The 20,716-nt window shown below is 47.4% G+C and overlaps 1 protein-coding gene across 6 annotated transcripts in view; it reads right to left on the bottom strand.

The window, feature by feature from the left end:
* Positions 1-20,716, bottom strand: part of CCP110 (centriolar coiled-coil protein 110) — a 1,154,773-nt gene that overhangs the window by 657,283 nt on the left and 476,774 nt on the right. The window lies entirely within an intron of this gene.

Raw genomic sequence — 20,716 nt, 5'->3', positions numbered from 1 at the left:
AGAGTGTTAATGATATCTTCAACCTCTTTGGTAGTTATGGTGGAGAATTCAAATAGGTTATTGTCATCCGTTTGTGCAGAGTGGGTGGAAGGGATAAGATTGTCAGCGAGGGTGAGGCTTTCTTTCTTTGACTCAATTTTGGCTTATAATATAGCAATTTTGACGAGAAATGCATCTTGAATGTTGGTTCACCAAGAGGAGTCTTTGGTACATGTGTCTGGGATGGGGGAGGGGGATTCAAGGTCTCTCAGAATGTTGAAGAGCTCTTTGGTATTGGATTTGGCGTTGCAGATTCTTTCATTGTACATGTTTGGATGATTGCGAACTTATAGGTATTGGAGGCTAGTGCGTAGGATATTTTATTGTTAGCAGTGGAAGACTGTTTCCACGCTAATTCTGCTTGTCTTTTGTTTTTGCAGAGAGTTTTTAGTTCAGGAGAGAACCAGGAATTGAGATGCGCGTGTGGTTTGGCTTTCCGTAGTTTGAGTGGTGCTACCGTGTTTATAGCCTTGAGAATGGTTGTGTTGTAGAGGTCTACTAATTCGGTGGGGTTGGTAATGGTGGGTGAGAAGTCAGTGATGGGTTGGAGTAGGGGGAGGAGATTCTCAACTGTAATGTTTTTGCTGTTTCTTGTGAGTGTGGGTGGAGCATTGGGAGGGGGAGCAGGTGTTAGAGTGTCTTTGTTGATGGTGAAAGTAATGAGGTGGTGATCGGTCCAGGCGCATGGTGTGTTAGAGAGGATGGTGATATTGCAGTTGAGGTCAGCATTCTAGTCAAGGATGCAGCCTTTATTGTGTGTAGGTTGTGAGATGTGGTGGGTAAGTCCTAATTCTGAGATGGTGTTGGCGATGGTGTTTGCTCCGTCATCTTTCTCGTCATTAAGTCAGAGATTAAAGTCACCTAGGATGAGTTGTCGTAAATTGGGTTTGGTGTTGTTAGAGAGCAGGAGAGCTATGTCGTCGTTGAATGAAGATATGGGGCCTGGCGGTCTATAGATGAGGTGGGTGGTGATTGTGCTTGTGTTGGTTGTGGGTAGTTTGATGGTGAGTAGTTCGGCAGATGGGAGTGATTGGTTTTGAATGTGTCTTATGTTGAGGGAGCTTCTTGCAATAATGGTTACACCGCTGCCTTTGGCCGTTTGTCTGTCTGCGCGTTAGATGGTATAGTCATCAGGTATAGCTAGCGCTAGTGCTGGGCCAGAGGCTGCGTGGAGCCAGGTCTCGATAATGGCTATGAAGTCTAGATCGTTGAGGGCGATAATGTCAGCTATATCTAAGGCATGGGCGACTAAAGATCTTGCGTTGATGAGTGCGCCTTTGATTGTTTCGGTGGAAGTTTTACGTGGTTTTCTCTTGAGTGTGCGGGGGAGGAGGCGTTAGGGCAGGGAGTGATCTGGTCAGGAGATAATATGGGGTGAGTGAGGCGAGAGGCTGGTTTGGATTTGGTTTTACTTTTTCTTAGGCCTGTGTTGTGAGGAGTTGAGCCGGAGAATGTCCTAGATCTGAGGCGGTCGAGTCTTGTTGTGCCTAAACTGGGGTAGGAGTTACTAATGGTAAGGTTCTTAGGGGAAGAACTGCGCGGGATGGTGGTTTGAATTGTTTTTTGGATACTACCGGTGTGTGCTGTGGGGCGAGACACAGTAGAGGCAGGTTGGAAAGGGTTTATGTTGGGTAGAAATGGGGTGGGACAGGGGATGGGGTGGTGTCTTGGGCTTGCTGGTCTGCTAAGGCCATTGGGGTGGGAGAGGAAGTAGAGCCCTGTGCATGGGAGATCATGCAGGACCAAGCAGAATGGAAGCATGATGATGATGGTCCAGGTTATCATAACTGTTGTTGAGATGGTCTAGCGGGACTTAAGGGCTGGATTCTAGGGACCAATATTCTGAACAAGTCTGCAATCGCAATGAGCAGAAGGGTAGGGGCAGTTGGGCAGCTGAGAATTTTCGACAGCATTTAACCAGGACTCAAGCAAGGTATGATGAGACTGGCGGGTGGCAATACTATAACTGGTAGGGCACCAGGTCCTTTAGATGCTCTAGTCATAGGCGGCACAGTGGCAGGATGCAGGTGCGGGTTAGGGGCTGCAAGAGCCGTGTCGGGCTGCTAACTGAAGGATTTGGCACAATGGCAGATTGCGGGCTCAGAATGCTAAAGCAAGATCAGGCAGAGGCACCAAAATAAGGTCAGGGGACTAGAAACAAACAGGCACAGTAGCTAGGTTACAGGCTCAAATATGTAAATGCAAAAACAGGCAAGGGCGGCATGACAGTGTTAGGGTACTGGAAGCATAATTAGGCGCAGTGGCCGCTTAAAAGGCTCTAAGTGCTAATGCAAGAATCGGGCAAACGGCAGCAAAGCAGTATTAGGGTGGTAGATGAGGTGAGGCATAGTGGCAATTGGGTACAGGTCAATATTGCTAGTGCAGTATTAGGCTTAGGGCTGCAATGGGCAACAAAGCAACAACCGGCACAGTGCTCTGGTAGTGGTGCGAGACCCATTTCACATAGTATGGGTATCCATAAGGCGGGAGTACATAGAGACCAAGACTGTCTGGTGACAAAATCACAAGTTTGCAAAATCACAAATTACAGGGCAGTTGGCAGGGGCTATGAAATGCACAGAGGGTTTTACCGGTTAGCTCAGACAGGAGCTTATACCTACTGGCATTGACAATAAATTTAAACATTATGTGCCGCAGTCAAGGTGTGCGGAAACAAGTGAGAATATCGTTTCAATTGCAGTTGAAGTTATGGCAGCTCCATTGTAATAGCCCGCAAAGCGGACATATTGAAGGCGGAACACAGACAGCAGAGGTTACGAGCGGACAGCCGCCAGTGACGCTTAAGAGTTTTTAATGTTCGGCCGGTATGATCGCGCACTGTGTGCAGTTCTGAGGACGTAGCGGTCGCAAATAGAGGCCGTTTGGCGCAAGGTAGGTAATGGGCGGTAGGGTCGAGCGATGAATCAGGATTGTGGACACAGCAATCAAGGGTTTGGGGAAGACGAGTTACAGAGAGCAGCAAAGGCTAATGGTAGCTCGTAAGAGGCACGAATAATTTTGATAGCCGCAATGACGTTATATAATGTTACCTTGGGAGGGAGTCAGCGACGAATTGGGCAGCATTTCTGGCGAGAGGCGTGCAGGCGCATGACGGCTCAGGACAGGGCAGCCTTGTTGGGCAGCCTTAGTCGGTGGGCCGGCGTTCGCCTGCCGGCATAGGTGATTGGCTGATGTAGGTGTAGGGAGCCAATCACTGGAAGACCAGCCTACTGAAGGCTGCAATTGCACACACGAAGTTACGGGCGGTGATCATGGAAAAGAAAGTGCCTTGTGGAGGCTAATGGAGTCTGGATGCCAAAATCAATTTTCACAGGCATCAGAGATATTTTTGGTAGAACGCTGTCTCCATGCAGCTTACGGCGAATTCTAGGGTGCAATGCAGATTTCGAATCTACTCAGGACGAAAAGTCGTAGTGGGCCACAATAGCTAGGGCGTTGGCCGCCTTAATCGTCGTCACTAAGTTATATTTTTGGGCTGTTAGATAAGCACCACTGGCATGAGCACAAGAATAGGGATAGACTGCTGTACGTTGGGCCCCACACAAGGACTCTTTGGAGCCGTAACACTACCGTGGAGTTAATCAAGGGTCTTCTGTACAGCATTCAAATAGGTTATTGGACCACCCAGCTGCAATTTGGCAGACTATTCATGATGGAGGTAAAATTAAAACCGGTCAGACTCCCAATTCACCCATTTGGAATAATAGTCTGTTACTTAGAGCGAAGAAGCATGTCTTTTAGCAATAATGGTGCGACAAAGGCATTTGACTTATAAAATGTTGCTATTTGATAACACACTCCTTTGAAAATCTATCCTTATGGGCATGGTCTTTCAAAACATGATTTTTGATAACATGTATAGCTACACAACTACTTGAATGCTGTGCTTAAACCTTCGTGAAAGTGTGAACCTATATCCTCTCCGTTTGAAGATTGTTTGGATACATTTGCAGCAGGGAAAAGCAATATGTTAATGGCATATCATTAATTACTAGATGAACATAAGGATTTATTAAGGGCTCTTAAAAGTATTGGGAATCAGACCTCAACACTACTTGGGGCATTGAGACCTAGCAAGACATCGTAAAAAGGTTGGGTATTTGGGCCAAGAGGCTAGAACACATTATGGATTTCACAACATATCCTGCATAAACCATACTGGTAAATCTACTCAGTCTTATAGATATATGCTGGAGAGGATGCAGACAGAGGTTCTTTTAGTTACATCCATAACGGGAATGTCAATTAGTTGACTAATTTTGGCCGAAGGTTGTACAAATAGACGACCAGACTTTGGACAAGTCGGGAGTGTTGGCATGGTTTGGCCCAGCTGTGCTGACATTGTCCTGGACCAATCAGTAAAAATAAGTGTATTGCAATGGAGCTAGCTAATGCAAAGGCCACCAGAAGGCTGTCAAGGACTTTCTATGTACACAATGTTTGATGTTGCCCATTTGTTATTGAAAAATTACTAAGAAATAAAACAAGGTGCATGACCAACCTTCCCATTCGTTCTGATGTTATTCCTGCTCAACCCGTTAGGCTTATTTGTTCAGTGGGGGTCTTCCTATGTTGGGAGGCAGGGCATTCAATGTCTCATTGAAAGCCTAAGATTCTGCAATCCTTGGTTTGAAGCCTTAGGATTTACAGATACATCTGGCAAATATTCAAAAGTATCTTTTGAACATACTTCACATTGTATACCTTCATAAATCAATGATTGTTCAATTTGTCCACCCAGAACTTGAAAGCAATTTGAGAATTAATTTAACTTCCCAGATTTGGATTTTGCCAGTTCTGGTAGCTGTAAACTCCAAGTCTACATAACCTCAATCCAAAATGTTGGCGCTTGGGGATATATATTAGTACTATGAACATGGGGACCAAAATGTGCCTGTCTGTATGAACTATTGGCGCTTGCCAGCCCACCAGAGACCCAGAGTGCAAATAAACGTTTTGGCCACAAGCAGTGCTCCAGGTAAGATTTGAAAGTGAGAGTATTTTACTCTCTATTTTTTTTAAAGTTGGGAGGAAAATGATTTTTAGGGAGTAAAAATGGAAGTCCAATTTCCAATGTGAGTATTTTATAAGCGAGTAAAACTGTTTTAACTGGAAAACAGAAATGTTTTTGTAATAATTATTTGTGTGCGCCTAGTTATTCATGCACATTAAATTATATAGGTTTACTATTATTACTGCCTGATAGGAAGAAGTCGTTTCTTCCTGTGGTACTATGTGCACTACTGGTGCCAACATATCAATGGAGCTGTGTCGGCAAAAGCAGGGGAACAAGGTGCTAGGAGTCTGTTTCCTACTTTTTTTACTCCCCATTTTATTTTTTGGGAGTATTTGCGGATTTCCAGGGAGTAAAAGTGGTCGATCCACCCCTTATCTGTAGGGCTGGCCACAGGTTACATGAGGAGATGGAGTGCGGGAGAGGATCACAGCAACCACCTTCCCTCAAACACATGATGTTAATATACATCCTAAGGGCAATGTTAACCATTTGACTGCCCTAATGTCTTGTATGCTAAAGTCATCCTGATATTGGCATATGGTAGGGAGGTGTGGGGCATATGCCAGTGGAAATCCTAAATTCATGCGCACTATTCTGGAAGTTCCCCAGAGCAGCCACGCTTGTTTATGCAGAAGGGAAACTGAAACTACTATTAATACTTTTCCAGAGCTAGCACATACATTGTGCTTTTGCATGCACATGAGTTCTGGCAAAGTGTTGAACTAATATGACAATGCATTACTTACCGTAAAAGCATTTCTGATGGTTGTATCTGCTTAGATTCACATGCTGTGCATAGTCCGACATCCAGTGGTCACTGCGGAGTATTGCATTTTGTTTTTCGTAGTCGAAAAGGGGACGTCGACAAGGCGTGTCTGTAACACTATCCCTATAGTGACGTGCAGTGTACCCACAATCTCTCACGCGTCGAGGTCCATCTGTTTGTATTTTTTCTGCCCTGAGGGAGCCTATTAGACGTGAGTGAGTACAGAAAAGAGAGATATAGAATAAAGTCTATGTTCCTTCCATCCGAGCCGGGAGGAAGGGTGGGCGCATGTGAATCTAAGCAGATACAACCATCAGAAATGCTTTTACGGTAAGTAATGCATTGTCTTCTGATGTTTGTTAATCTGCTTAGTATCACATGCTGTGCATAGACTAGCGAGCAGTACCCAGAGTTGGAGGTGGGTTGTGAGAAGGAACAGTAGAAAAAAGATGTCTTAATACTGCTTGTCCCACCTGGGAATCGGCTCTAGAGTGGACATCTAGACAGTGTTTTGTAAAGGTGTGAACAGAACTCCAGGTTGTCGCTTTGCAAATGGACTCAAGAGGGACATTTGCAATGAAAACTATGGAAGCCCCGGTGCCTCGAGTGGCTTGTGCTCTTGGCTTGAACGGTAGTTCTCTCTTAGCAAGAGTGGAACACAGAGTGATGCAATCCATCTAGAAATAGTGGATTTTGAAACTGCATCTCCTTCTCTTCCTGCTGCCACCGAGACAAAGAACTGATTAGTCTTTCTCAATGGTCTAGTTCTTTCCATATAAAACATCACGGCTCAGCGAACATCCAGTGTATGCAGGCTCTTCTCACCTAAGTTTGAAGGATTTTGAAAGAACGTTGGTAGTTCTATTAATAGGTTGACATGGAATATAAAGATACATTTTGGCGCAAACCTAGGATGTGTGCGTAGAACCACCTTATCCTTGTGAACTGTTACAAAGGGGTCTAGTACAGAGAGCGCTTGTAGTTCACTTACTCTCCTAATGGAGGTGATAGCTATTAGAAAAGCAGTCTTAAGAGTGAGGTCTTTAAGTGTTGCTTTGTGCATGGGTTCAAAGGGAGACCCCATGAGCCTGGTTAGTACCACATTTAGGTCCCATCCGGGAGCGGGATAAGCTATGGGAGGGTGGATCCTCTTCACTCCTTCCATGAAGGCTTTAATAACTGGGACTTTCCACCATGACACTTTAAGTTGGGAAGTGGTGTATGCGGAAAGTGCAGCTAAATGGACTTTAAGAGAGTTAAACACCAAGCCTGAGTCTAGTAGGTGAGTCAGGTACAGAACAATTTGTGTGGGAGAGCAGTCAACCGGGTTGATGCTCCGTCCCCTACACCAGATGACAAATCTTTTCCATTTGCTAGAATAACAGTGACGAGTGTTAGGCTTTCTAGCCTCCCTGAGAATGTCCATGCATGTCTGCGGGAGGTGTAAATGTCAGAATTCTATGATCTCAGGAGCCAGGCTGCTAAGTTCATGGTCTGAGGGTATGGACGTAGTGTCCTGACCTTGTCCTATGACAGCATGTTGTACGGGCAGGGAAGTTTCACTGGAGGTGATAGGGGCATCTCCATCAAGTGAGCGAACCAAGGCTGTCTGGCCCACATAGGGGCCACCAGTATCATGGTAACTTGTTCCTGGTGCATCTTGTGGACTATCTTGTTGAGAAGGGGAGTCGGGGGGGGGGGGGGGAGCGTAAACAAATTTCCCTGACCATGGTATCGATAGACCGTTCCCCTTGGATTGGTGCTGGGGGTACCTGAAGGTGTAATCTTGGCATTGGGAGTTCTCCAGAGTTGCGAACAGATCTATTTCTGGGAATCCCCATTGTGTAAAGACGTCAAAGACTATGTCTTCGTGTAACTGCCATTCGTACTCTGAGGGCAGAGGGAAGTCTTTGCTGAGTTCGTCTGCTAGCAGATTGAGTTCCCCTGGTACATGTTGTGACAGAAGGTACATGTTGTGTTTGAGAGCCCACTTCCAGATGTTCTGGGACAGCTTGGACAGTCCTGGAGAGTGAGTGCCCACTTGCTTGTTGAGGTAGTACATGGCTGTGGTGCTGTCCGTGAGGACCATCACTGTCTTCCCTTGCAGGTGTGCCTGGAAGGCTTTCAGTGCCTTGAACACAGCTAGTAGCTCCAGTAAGTTTATATGCTTGGAAGCTACGCTCCGAGTCCAAACTCTGTGAGCAGTCTAATGGGATAGGTGAGCCCCCCATCCTGTGAGGGATGTGTCTGTGGTTAGAGTGGCTTCCACTGCGGGGGTGGCGAATGGTTTCCCTATTACCAGGTTTTCCTTCGACCACCACCGTAGCGAGAGAACCAAGGCCTGCAAGACCACCACTAGATCGTCCCATTGTCCACTGGCCTGACACCACTGGCTGTTGAGCCACTCTTGCATTGGGCGTAGGCGCGTATGAGGTACCAAATAAATACATGACGCCATCATTCCTAGTAAGCGCATTGCTTTGCGTACCGTCACCTCTCGACCGGCCACATATTGAGGGATTTGAAACAGCATGTTTTGGACCCTCTCGTTGGAGGGGAAGACGAGGCCGTCCTTTGTTCGAATTAGAGCCCCTAGGAATTGTTTGATCTGGCTGGGGTCTAAACTGGACTTCTTCTCGATGATGGAGAAGCCGAGTTGAAACAAAAGGTCTACAGTCTTTTGGGTATTTGAGAAGCATGTTTCGTAAGAATCCCCTGTTCTGAGCCAATCGTCGAGGTAAGGGAATATTGGGATGGACAACCTGCGCAGGTGGGCCGCTGCCACTGCCAGTACCTTCGTGAATACTCTCGACGCTGATGCTATGCCGAAGGGTAGCTCTCTGAACTGGTAGTGTTTGCCCTCCATCATGAACCTGAGGTATTTCCTGTGCGCTGGCAACATTAAAATATAAAGTATGCATCTTTCATGTACAGTGTTGTCATGTAATCTCCCTGTGAAAGCAGGGGGATTACCTCCAGTAGAGTCACCATGCGAAACTTTTGAGGTTTGACAAATTTGTTTGCTGGGCGCAGATCTAGTACAGGGCGCATGGTTAAGTCCTTTTTGGGTACAAGGAAGTACACTGAATAAATACCTTCCGTTACCTGTGATAGAGACACGACCTCTATAGCTCCTTTTTCTAGCAGTTGGTCCACTTCTTGAAGGATTTGGAGGTGTTCGGCGAGATGCGTCGTCCCCTTGGGGCTCTGTACGTAGGGGAACTGTTGAATTCTATACAATCACTGCGGGCTATGGTTGATAGTACACAGCGGTCTGATGTTATACCCTCCCATGCTGGAAGAAAGGATGTTAACCGGCCCCGACCAGCGATGCATGGGAGGGGACCCGAATCTTTGAGTCATTTGATGTTGAAGGCTTGGGAACCTCTAGGGGTGGGACCCCGACCTCGTCCCTTGCCACAACGTTGTCCTCTTTGGTTGTATTGTCCACTGGTGCCTTGGTTAGAGGACCAGTTACCTGCAGAGTATTGCTGCTGCTGTTGTTGCTGCTGGCGTTGGCCTCGAAAAAAGCGTTTGTTGCCATAACCACGTTTGTTGGGAGGCCTTGAAATTTGGTCTAGGGTTTTGATGGTGTCAAATTCCTTCTTTGTGGTCTCTAGTGCCTCATCCACCGCCTTACCAAAAGAGGTTTGCATCTTCTATAGGTTTGTTAATTAGAGATGCTTGTGTTTAAGGTTTAAAGCCTGAATTACGTAGCCATACATGGCGTTTGAGGAGGATTCCTTGGACTAGGGAACAGCCAGCCGTTTCTACAGCATCCAGAGTATTTTTAATGATGCTTTGGTTGACTAAGGTCCCTTCAGTCACCGTGGCTAGAAGCCGAGTACTTAGGGGTTCCGGTACCTCCTCAATGTCCTTACATAGTTTGCTCCATTGTGCATCTTGCGGAAAAGGCAGCTGATGCTGTAATCCTCTTTCCTAGGGCATACAATTTTTTACCCTCTTTATCTGGTGGTGCCTCGCTAGTTGACAGCAGGACCCCTGCTCTCTTCCTAGTATTTGTCACCACTAAGGAGTCTGGTACAGAGTGGCCCCTGATGTATAACGGGTCCGATGGAGAAGGACTAAATAATTTTTCTATCCTCGGGTTGACCCCTCTGATCACCGCGGGAGTGGATAGTGAAGGAATAATTTGTCTCTTTACTGAGGCGGGAATGGTTTGGCTGACAGGGGGTTTCTCCTTAATGATCTTTTCTACAAAGTCGATGTCAGGAGACGTTTCCCCGGTCTCGATCTCAAAATGCGCTGCTGCCTTGCGTAGTAGTGCATTAAAGGTTGGTTGATCGTCTATAGGTGACGTATTCCTAATAGGCGAGTCTTTGGGTGGGGACAGGTTTATGGCGTCAGGGTCTGAAAACGCTGATGGGGAGTGCCAGGGCTGTGAAGCGCCTTCTTCTGGGTCTTCTCCGAAGCCCCCCATCACCCATATCCGGGTTGTCTTCAAAACCTTCCTCCTCTAGGTTTTGTTCCCCTTCATTGCCTAAGAGTTCATCCTCCTCCTGAAAGTGGGGGTCCTAACCAGTGAGGTCATATAAATCTACATCCTCTTGTGGGGGATCAAACAGCCTAGGATACTTGGCCCTGGGATCCTCCTGAGGTCTCTCTCTTGATCCCTTGGATGTTGGAAGGTTCTGAGTCTCCATAAACCTCTCCATTTTGTCCATACAGAACTGGAGTCTCTTTAGGGTCTTGTGAGGTACCCCAGAGCGGTCAGGGGGGGAAAAGGGAGGGCCTTCCGTTAGAAAACGCTTCGAGCAATCCCATAACATCGAAGAAAGTTTCCCCTCGCCTTCTGAAAAGCCTTCTGGTAGGCTAGGAGTCCTTCTCGACGGAGGGGGCGGTTCCTGCCTTCCTTCTGACCTTTTCGGCGTCTCCCGGGCCTTATGAACGTTGATCGACGTTTCCTTTGCTGTCCGTCTCTGGCTATCGGTGGAAATAATCCGCGTCAGGCTCTCGACAACTAAACTGTCGGTGCACGTCGTCTGGCGGTTTAGTGATAGCGCCCTTATCTGGGGGTAGCCCAGTCGCTAGTCGCGTTTGCGGTTGCGAGGGGGGCTTAAGACTCTTACGGTCTGAGGAGGCTGCCGGTAGGACCTGCGTCTCTGTTGGCGCTAATGCTCTCTTCGTCTTCAACGAGGGAGAGCTGTGAGTCGTGTGTTTATGGGAGTGTTTTCTGTGTGCGTCCATAAGCAGGGCGTGAGCCGAGCTTGTCGGGACCAGGGACAGACGAGGAGCGTGAACGCTCTTTAGAGAGGTCTACGACTTCCGAAACAGACGTCGGGTTGTCACATTCCTTGTCACTTTCGGCGGCGGCGGCTGATGAATCAGACCTAGACATGGCGTAGGTTGCCCACCTTTTGACCCTGCGGTCTTTTAAAGTCTTCATCTTAAGGAGCAGACAAGCCGCACAGCCGTCTTCTTTGTGGTCGAGGGGCAAGCAACGGTTACACAGTTTATGCTTGTCTTTCCAGTTAAACTTGCCTTTGCAACGCGGGCAAAACCTAAATGGTGTCCTCTCCATACCTGAGGAACCGATTGCATGTGACAACAACCCCGAAGGAAAGGGAGGGGAAAGGGAAAGGCATTCTCAAAGAGAAACAATAAATGTCCCACGACCCCACTATGCCTACTGTATTTGGCCGTCGAGGCCAGGCCACGTGTTCGGCGAACGCCAAACAACCACCTCCGTCGAAGGCACCGCCGTCGGAGATCTTGATCGGGGGTGAACAGCTTTGCAGCTATGACGCCGAAGGAGTGAAGTAAGTAATAATATAAGTTAAGAACGACCAAAGGTCGAATAAAAGTTTTTGCAATGTCTCTCAAGGAGCTCCGCGTAAAGGCGACCAATATCTGGGTGGAAAAAAAACAATCTGAGGGACCTCGACGAGTGAGGGATTGTGGGTACACTGCACGTCACTATAGGTATAGTGTTACAGACACGCCTTGTCGACGTCCCCTTTTCGACTACGAAAAACAAAATGCAATACTCCGCAGTGACCACTAGATGTCGGACTATGCACAGCATGTGATTCTAAGCAGATTAACAAACATCAGAAACTATGTTATCTATCTATCCCTTCCATCCACCCGTCTTTTCCATCTATTCCATCCATTCCATTCATCCATCCATAATTCTATCCATCCATTCCATCTATCCATTCCATCCACCCATCCTATCAATTTCATCTATTCAACCCATTTCATCCATTATATCCATTCCATATACATACCGTCCATTCATTCGGATCTATGTGATCACTGCGACGGCCGAAAATGCCGACGCCAGTTACGGCGCAGTGCAGTGATCATATGGATCACTGTGCCCGCTTCCCCTGGCCTGCATTACCCCTCCCAATCCCCCCCACTCCACTTACCTTTAGGGTGGCACACATAGAAGTGTGCCGCCCGCACTCTGCGATCCCTGCGGTGTCAGCTGCTCCCACTAACGTGTGTTGGAGATGACGCTGCAGGGTGTTTTTCTTTTTTTCGTACGTGTCCCCCGCTTTCTGAAATGGTAAGCAGGGGACCCCCCCACAACCCCTGACCCCTGTTACTGCGCCCAGGTAAAGCGGGGGACACCCCGCTCTGCTTGGGCTCAGTAAATCTTGCCCTCATTTTGTGTGGCTCCAAAGTTGCAGTGACTGCGAGGGCGCAGAAACGAGGGCGACATTTTGGTACAATACCATTCATTCCACATGCATCCGTGCCATACATTCAATCCATTCATTTCACATGCGTCCATCCGTTCCATTCATTCCATCCTTTCCATCTATTTCATCCATTCATTCATTCCATCCGTCATTCCGTCCATCCGTACATCCGTCTCTTCCGTCCATCCACACCATCCATTCCATCCATCCTTTCGTCAATCCATTCCCTCAATCAATCCATCCTATTCTGTGCATAGGATTAGAGGTTGTTGTTCACGGTTCATAAGCGGTTGTCTATAGCCGAGTCAGAGGGCGTATTAATTGAAGACATGGTAGAGAGTCCCCTTGTGTATTTAGTCATTGGGTTGTTGGGAGTTCAGACAAATCTTTAGGGTTGTTGTTGGCGCTATGGAAAAAGCCATGTTTTAAGTAATTTGCGGAATGTCAAATAGTCCTGGGTGTGTCGGATGTGTGGTGGAAGCGAGTTCCACAGAGTCAGGGCCAATGCTTAGAAAGAGGATCCTCTGATCCCGACGGAGTTAGTAGTTGGACTCACTAAAAAGGAGGGCAGAGCTTGATCTTAGGGTGCGGGGTGGGAGGTAAGGTTTTAACTTATCTTGCAGGTATACAGGGCCGGTCTTGTGCACTGCACAATGAGTGATGCACAGGGTCTTGAAAGCGACCCTTTGTCCGACCAGGAGCCAGTGGAGGGTTCTGAGAGCTGGAGAAGTGTGGTCTCTTGGACCCAGGGCAAGGAGCATTTTAGCGGCATCGTTTTGCGCTCTTTGGAGTTTATTAAGGTGGTATGCCGGAACTCCTAGGTAAAGGGAGTTGGCATAGTCCAGTCTCGATATTACAATAGACATAACAGCGGCAAGTCTGTTCAGGAAGAAGAGGTAGGGAAAAATGCACCTGAGAATTTTGAGGTACTAGTGGCAAGATTTACATACATTGTTGATCTGTCGGGAGAGGGTTAGGCCAGAGTCCATAGTGCACCCAAGTATTTTTTTTTTACTATGACAGAGGGGGCGGGGGTTGGCCCATGGAAGGGGGCCAAGGAAGTGGACGAGGTAGAAGCTCAGTATTGCTGCACACCATGATTTCGGTTTTAGTGGGGTTTAAGAGGAAGTGGGTTATTGTCATCCAACGGTCGATATCTACGAGGCAGGCTGAGAGGTCGGGCTGAGAGTTGGAGTTGTAGAGTTTAAGGATGATTTGGGTATCGTCAGCGTAATTGTAGCACAGGATATTGTGCAGGCGGATGAATCTGGGAACGGTGGACATATAGAGGTTGAATAGATAGACATGCGCCTTGCGGTACTCCAATATTAACGGTATCAGGTAATATCACCAACAAAAATATCGCAGTACATATGGTCGTCAGGAACGGCCATAGGCGATATTTTTGGTGGGGATAATTTATGGGGTAAATGGATGGGGAGGTTACGGGGGTGTCCCCCGCTCCCTTTTAAAATATATAGGGGTTGCGGGGGTGTCTCCCGCAGGTTCCATGGGGTAATATCGGCACAAAAATATTGCGAAATTTTTGTATGGCGATATTTTTGCGGCAATATTATCACATGGAACCATATTAACTGGGCAAGCAGCCGACACAAAAGGGGAGAGGAGGGTTATTGGTTTCCTATTGTTGAGGAAGGAGGCGATACATTTGAGAGCAGTTCCACAGATTCCTAGGGAGTGGAGGCAGTCGAGGAGGATTGAGTGGTTAATCGTGTCGAATGCTGAAGACAGGCCGAGGAGAATTAGTGCAGCGCATCCTGCAGAGTCTGAAGTGATCTTAAGATCGTCCCAGATTGAGGCCAGAGTGGTTTCAGTACCATGAACACTGATTGGGGTCAGGGAGGTTGTTGGATTCGACAAAGGGGTTTAGTTGGGAATATGATGTTCGGTCAATGAGTTTTGCAAGGAATCTGGTGTTCGAGACGGGATGGTAACTTTTGGGGTGAAGGGATGGTTTTCTAATAAGAGGCTTGACATGTGCAATTTTGAAGGCATCGGGAAAGATTCCAGAGCTGAGGGAGTCATTTAGGATGGTTCTTGCATGCTCTCGTGCGCAGGTGGACGAGAATATTTCTTTGAGGACTGAGGCTAGGCAGGGGTCTAGGTGGGGAACCAGAAGGTTTGCGAGCAGATAGAAGGTCAAGAAATTATTCTCTGGAGATCAGATTGAAGGAGTCAAAGGTGGGTAAGGTGGGGGTTGCGGCGGGGGGGTGGTTGTTGGATTGGTCAGTATTTGGGGCGGGAGAGGAGGGACAGTTTGTTGTTAAAGGAAGTCATTCTGTCGAGAGCAGTGGTGTAGAAGTAGAGGGAGAGAGAGTCGGAGAGTGATTGTGATCTGGTAGATTGGGAAGAGGTGCAAGTGGGTTTGATGAATTCAGATGTGATTCTGTGGAGTCGTTTTCTGCGGTTTCCACATTTCAGAATCCGATAGTTGTAGTGGGCTTTTTTGGCTTTCCCCGATTTCTGCTTTGTAGTTTGCGATGGTGCAAGGCGAAAGTGGATCTGCTGAGACTGTTTTTTTCTGCTCGTCATTTACGTTCCAGGGCATTATTTAGTTTTTTGGCATTCCTCAGTTCAGGAATAAACCATTTGGGAAATGGTCCGAGGCGTGAGGAAGAGGGGCGCGAGGGGATGAGCCGAATCAGTGAATCCTTGAGCCATGAGTCGAAGGAGTCGATGGTTAAAGATCTGCCATGGGGGGGTGTTGTGGGGGGTCCATGAAGCAGGACTTCGGATAGGTCAGGGATGATCTTTAGTTTGTTTAGGCATTTGCTGTGAAGGGGGAATGTGGCATGGGGGTAGGGGCAGGGGAGAGGATGAAGAAAGGGACGACAAAGTGGTCAGACCAGTTAAGTGGTAAGGGGGGGCGCTAGATATATCAGGTCATGGGAGCTGAAGATCGCATCAAGGGTGTCATGGGGTTGGTGGGGATGTCCAACCAGATATTGAAGTCTCCTAGGAGAGTCAGGGAGGGGTGATTTACTTGAATGGTGGCTACAGAGTCACAGAGGTTGGCTGTGAAATGTCTGCCGTAACCAGGAGGTCTGTAAATGATTAGAAAGCTGTGGGAGAAAGTCGGAGGTAGTGAGAGTTTAACAAGGAGGAATTTGCATGATGGAATCCATGTCTGAGAATCAACGAGTGAGACGGAGAAGTGAGATTTGAAAAGGATTGCCACGCCGCCTCCTCTTGAGGTTCTGTTGAGCGGGATGAGGGAGTAGTCAGGGGTTAGGGGGAAGGGCGGGGGGGGAATGCCTCATGTGCAAAGTCGTCTGAGAACCGGGTTTCAGTGATAAAGACTAGGTCAGGTTTATCAGATGAGAAGAGCCCGAAGATGCTGTGTCTGTTTTTCGCTACAAAGCGGCCATTGAAAAAGATGCACTTGACTTTGGTGTGGGGTGTGGTCATGGAGATTATTGGGGTGTGAGTAGGGTGGGTGTTGGGGGGATGGGAGCAGTGGGGTGCTCAATTTCAGTGAGGCAGGGAGATGAGGGATGGTAGGGAGAAAGGGTGTTAGCGGGATCCGGGTGACGAGGGGTGGAGGCGAGTCCATGGCTGGCTGAGTAGGTGGGCGGAGGAGGATATGCGAGGGGTGTGGGTAGAGATTAGGGGGCGCAGGCGAATGGACGGATGTCATTGGGTGAGGGAGGATTTGGGGGGTGGTGAGTCTCGAAGGATTGGTGGGGTCCGGTGTGCAGGGCGAGAAGTCAAGAAAGAGGGGGTGGAAGCAGGGCGAGTGCGGGGGGGGGGGGGAGTGTAGCAGGAATGGGGAGGGAGAGATTCAGAGGCTGGCTAGAGGTGGAGAGGAGTAGACAGTCATGGAGGTGGACCAGGCTCGTTTTCTACTTTTCAGGGGTTTCTGTGCAGTAGGGGTGAGAGAGAGGGTGGGGGGGGTCGGAGGGTGAAGGAGATGCAGCAACTTTTCTTGCGAGGGCGAGACGTGCTGCTTTTAGAGTGGGGCAGGGATATGTTGGGGGGTTGTTGATAGGTGCCAGGGAGTGGTTAACGGAGGGGCCGGGGGAGGGTGGAGGGGGTTGTGGGCGGGGGGCTGCACATTTCTTTGATGGGTTAGGGGATGGGGACTCTGAGGTATGGGGGGAATGGGGGGGGACGATTGATGTTGGGTGGGAGGTAGGGTTTGAAGGTGAGGGTTTGAGGTGTTTGGAGCACCAGCGGGCTCCTCTGTCTTGGGAGTGCAATATGGGGCGGGGCCTCATGGCGAGGGGTATTCGGGAGTTCTCAATAGCGGTCAGAGGGAGGGTGGGGAGCATTGAGTTTGGTTGGGAAGGGAGGGGGGGAATGGGGTTCAGGGGAGGCAGGTGGTTGGCGTGCCAGAGTGCGGCTCTGATTTTAGAGTTGGATGCGGGCTGGTGGTAGGAGATTGGGCGAGTGGCGTTATGCTGAAGTGAAGTACGGGGGTATTTCTACGGGTGTGCTCAGGGAGGGAATGGTGGGGAGGCTTGAGAAGGTGGGAGCTAGTGCGCGGGTGGCGAGCAGTAGGGACTAAGTGAGGACAGGAGGGGGGCGCAGGGTTCTAGGAATCTGGACGGGTGTGAGAGGTGGATATTTGAGAGACTGGGTCGCCATCTAGGTGTGATGCAGTCTTACTAGGTAGAATACAACACAGGAAACGTTCAGTTCGCTATCTACATTTGAGATAGGCTAAGAGGATGGAATGCAACACAATATCTCTAAGGCACAATACTTACATGTGACACAGTCTTAGGAGGCAGAGTATAACATGGGAATCTTTGAGTGAACTATTTAAATGTGACACATTCACAGTAGAATACTACTCGTTGAATTTTCCAGTAATCGTTGGGTGCACTATATTTATGTGACACAGTCCTAAGAGGTAGAAAACTACTTGGTAAGCATTCAGGGTACTATCTAGAAGTGACAGTATTAGGAGGTAGACTACAACTCAGTAAACTTTCAGCGCTCTATCTGGATGTGACACAGTGTTAAGAGGCAGAGCATAGTAATCTAGATGTGACACAGTGTTAAGAGGCAGAGAACAACACAGTAAACTTTCAGCACACTATCTAGATGTGACACAGTCTTAAGATGCAGAGTACAACACAGTAAACTTTCAGCGCTCTATACAAATAAAACACGCGACTTGCTTTTGAGCACTTCCAGACTGCATATACAAAATAAAACATGCATTGACAAGTCTTGGGTAACTGCCTTGCGTTGTCTGATTAAATGATACATCTGTTGTGATTGCCTTGGACATTGTCATTTATCTGAAATATAATGAAATAAAATCTATATTTTTGAAAACACGTACTGACAAAGATAATAGGTCTGAATTTGCAAATGTAGAGGGTAACATTTCTACATTTGCAAAGACCTATGGTTTTTTCATTGCTCGTTATTGTGGATTAGCCTTTCAAGGGAATTGTAAATGCTTCCTTTTCATATGGCCTGCAAGATTGTCAAGCTCCTGGGTTGCTGTGCAGCTTCACATTTGTGTTTCAATTTTTCTGACCAGCACCCAATAAGCCTGTTCGAGAAATCAGTCAGGCCTCATTCGAGAACCTGCGAAGGCCACACGGCCACGGCCCCGCACACTCACACGCACACACAGTACCTTTACCATGATTGTCGAATTTCTAGGATTCGTCAATTTAGAACTGCCACCTTAACGTACATTTAACACTTTCACTTAACCTAATTTTTTTAAGGCAACCTAACCATAAAGGGTGAGCCACTGTGGCCACATTACCAACCTTCCTTGGTATGGCCTTCGGCCATGCCTCAAGCACCACCCTGCCACCCTCAGTAGCCACTGTGCTTGGCTTGTAGCCATGACCAAAGGCCACTTTAAGCCAAAATTGTATTTGATAACATCAGGCATATTCTCGAACAATGTGGTACAAACAGATTTTCTTAAACATTCTTCTGGCATATTACACCTCTCTGCGTCCCTCCCAACCATCTGCAAGATGTGTGTTGGAGGGAGTGGCGCTGGTGGGGGTGGGGGTGGGGTGTTAGGATGGCTGTAATATATCACAAAAACTGAAAAACTCATAGGGTATTGCCATAAAAACAAAAAAAAGAAAATAGACACGCAAACTACAATAACAGCTTTGGCAATCTTTTGCGCACCCCCCCACCCCCCAACCAAACCACATTACACATTTCCTAAATAGCAAATCAGTTTCCTGGAAAAAGTTAGTGAACACAGACACCAGGCAGTAAGTCCACAAACCAAGCCGAAATGTTTTTTTTTTAACTTCATTTTTTGACATTTTTATCTCAAATACTGGATGGATCTGAATTTGCCCAAGCACTTTTAAGACTAGGTATCTGCTGCTTGTGCACATTTTATCAAAATCCGTTCGGCGGTTAAGGCATGTCAAATGGTATTTTACAAAGTCTGGGCCACCACATTTGAAAACACAGCACACAACTTTCTGCCCAAACATTCAGAGACAGGTCTATTTTTTTTCAGAAGATTTTGTGCAGCTTTCAGCAGCGCCAAAGTAATAAGCTACCCAAAGAGTGCTCTTCCTATAGAAGGATCAACTTCATCATAACTACAGAGTCACTACTGAGGGCTGTGACATATATGGCAAACATTACATACCACAACAATTGTCTTTCTGATGCTTTTATCTGCTTAGATTCACATGCTTTGCATAGGCTGACATCTAATGGTTGGTGCAGAGCATTATATAACTTCCTTTTTAAATCGAAAAGGGACGTCGATGTGGAATATTTGTAATACTGTCCCTACTGTGACATGTATTGGACGCATGACCCTTCACTTGTTGAGAGCCTCAGATGAACACGTTACTTCTTACCTGGTAACGTTCTTTCCATGGGATGTTCCTCTGACGTATTCCTTATCTTTGATAGATCACTTCCAGCTTGCTGGCCTCGGAACATTTTTTCAGTAGAGGGTGCTGCGCGTCAACGTCCCTCGAGTCGGTGTCCTTCGACAGCCTCCGTATCGGGGCCGACGTCATCATGCGTATAAATAGACTTGCGCAGTGTCCGTTGCTCAGTTCTGTTTTGTAGCTTGGAATTATCTGTTCATGAATTGGTTATTGACCTTGAAGGAGCTTAAGCTGCAACCACAAGGGAAGTTTTACTGAGGGGATGGATGGGAGAGGCGATAAGGAATACGTCGGAGGAACATCCCATCGAAAGAATGTTACCAGGTAAGAAGTAACTTGTTCTTCGAAGGGATTGTGTCCTCCAACATATTCCTCATCTTTGATAGACTCCCATAGCAGTGGTGTGTAAACGGAGGTGGGAGTAAAATTGTCATTTTCCCTTTTAAGAGTGAACAGAGTGTAACAGAGCTTTGCCAAATCTAGTCTCTTGACGAGGAGGAATCCAGATTGTAGAATTTAGTAAAGGTATGTGCGGATGACCATGTGGCAGCCGCACATATGTCTCGAATCGGTACCCCTCTCTGGAGGGCCGAAGAGGCTGTGATACCCCTGGTTGAATGAGCCCTAAGATTTTGAGGAGGCTCTTTCCCTGCCAATTTGTAACATTCTAGAATGGCTAGGATAATCCATCTGGAGATGGTCTGTTTTGTAATTGGCAATCCTAGTTTGTGCCCTGTGTAACCTATGAATAGTTGGTCTGATTGTCTGATCCTAGCCAGTCTGCTGATATAAAAACTCAAGGCTCACCTTGGATCCAGCCTATGTAGCCTCTCTTCCTCTTTCCCTGGATGGGGAGGAGGATAGAATGAGGGTAAGGTTATTTTATGAGTGATGTGGAATTCAGAAACCACCTTTGGGAGGAAATTAGGCTTCACTTGTAGGACAACTTGGTCCTTGTGAAAAATTGTATGAGGAGGTTTACAAGATCAGGCTTGTAATTCGCTCACCCTTCTGGCCGATGTCAAAGCCACTAGTAAGACAGTTTTAAGGGTGAGAAATCTTAACGAACAAGAGTGGAGTGGTTCGAAAGGAGTACCCACCAGGAAATAAATTCAAAACTAAATTTAAGTCCCATAAGGGAACTTGGAACGGTCTCGGGGATAGACATTAGTTAGCCCCTTCAGAAATTGTATTACTAATGGTAATTTGAAATATGATGGCTCCTCTGCAGTGCGCTTGAAGATCGACAGCGCTGCAAGGTAGCCCTTGATTGTACCAACTTGGAGACCTGAATTTGCCAAATAGAGTAGAAAGGATAGCACCATTGGTGTAC

The sequence above is a fragment of the Ambystoma mexicanum genome, chromosome 2q (assembly GCF_040938575.1).
Source record: "Ambystoma mexicanum isolate Mex_15411 chromosome 2q, UKY_AmexF1_1, whole genome shotgun sequence".
Taxonomy (NCBI): Eukaryota; Metazoa; Chordata; class Amphibia; order Caudata; family Ambystomatidae; genus Ambystoma; species Ambystoma mexicanum.
The sequence above is the reverse complement of the archived record's forward strand: the minus strand, read 5'-3'. Positions and strand labels throughout refer to the sequence as shown.